Source organism: Stegastes partitus, unplaced genomic scaffold (genome assembly GCF_000690725.1).
Source record: "Stegastes partitus isolate 25-593 unplaced genomic scaffold, Stegastes_partitus-1.0.2 Scaffold1370, whole genome shotgun sequence".
Classification (NCBI taxonomy): Eukaryota; Metazoa; Chordata; class Actinopteri; family Pomacentridae; genus Stegastes; species Stegastes partitus.
In genome coordinates this window covers 95,037-96,161 of record NW_007579101.1, presented here as the reverse complement: position 1 = coordinate 96,161, position 1,125 = coordinate 95,037, and the positions used below count along the sequence as shown (strand labels likewise).

Sequence of the window (1,125 nt, the reverse complement as noted above, 5' to 3'; positions counted from 1 at the left end):
CCACTTCATTATGCTGGAAAAGTATAAACCAACATAACATTCCAACATTAACACAAACACACAGTCTCAGGGATTAGTTTGCTAAGTAAGCCGGGTTTAGTCGGCTTATAGCAAGTACAAAGTCTAGTGCTATACTATTAGGCATTATTAATGCAATCAAGAAACAGCCACGCAACTGTCACGTTATCAGTATGTTTTCTATCAACCAGTGAAACAATGACTGCAAATGAGCTGAAGTTAACAGAAGCAAAAAGGACTGAGGCTTTATATTTAGACTGGGCCAGGCTGTGGGCAATCCTCGGAAGACTTTATACATGTCGTAAAAGCTTCCTGGATCCTTTGCAGTAATTTAATTTCAGCAACCAGCACAGACGTTGTTGGGAGCTTGACATATTGGGGGCCCAGCTCAGCGCAGCAGTTTTTACATTTTAACCTGATAATTGCACCGTTTTTAGGTTATTACTGAGTAAAGTGAATATAAAATGTGAAACACTGTGTTCTAGGCAAAGCAGGGTCACTCCACTGTCTTTTTATGCTGAAGCCACATTAAAATCACAATGAAAGCAGGCTAGGAAGACCAGTAGTTCTTTAGCTGTGTGCCTGATAATTAGTCCTATTTATGATGATTAACAGCTATAACCATATTTGAAGCTGTGCCTTGAAAATACTTGTTTTCATACATTCAGTTTAACAGTCATTTGCATCATCAACCTTTCAAATAGTTCAGGAGAAGAGATGCAGGTGCTTGTGAAGAAAGTTCACAGATAAAGTCCCACAACACAACATCCCAAATAAATAAGTGATAATAATCAGAACAAATCTGCTGACTGTGGTGCTGACCAAATTAAAATCCATCCATAGCCTAATGGTGATGTATCTAACTCCAACAACTTACAATAAAACAATAATAATGTGTTTTTATTGTTACTTGGCCCCATGTTGCTATATTTTGTTACTTAATGATTGGAGAGGTCACGTTCTAGATGGCAAGCATCCATACAAACAATTCAGTCACTGCTGCAAATCTCCTGCTGTGAGAGTTAGAAGATTGGACAGATTGGACTTTTATAAACATCCATCTATCCATTATCTATTCACCGCTTAATCCTCACTAGGGTCATGGGG

General features: G+C 38.3%; 1 protein-coding gene across 1 annotated transcript in view; it reads right to left on the bottom strand.

The window, feature by feature from the left end:
- Positions 1-65, bottom strand: part of gltpd2b (glycolipid transfer protein domain containing 2b) — a 20,456-nt gene extending 20,391 nt beyond the window's left edge. Inside the window, exon 1 of the mRNA XM_008299004.1 lies at positions 55-65. The gene's annotated coding sequence lies outside the window, so the exon portion shown is untranslated. The remainder of the gene's footprint in view (positions 1-54) is intronic.
- Between the last annotated feature and the right edge of the window lie 1,060 nt (positions 66-1,125).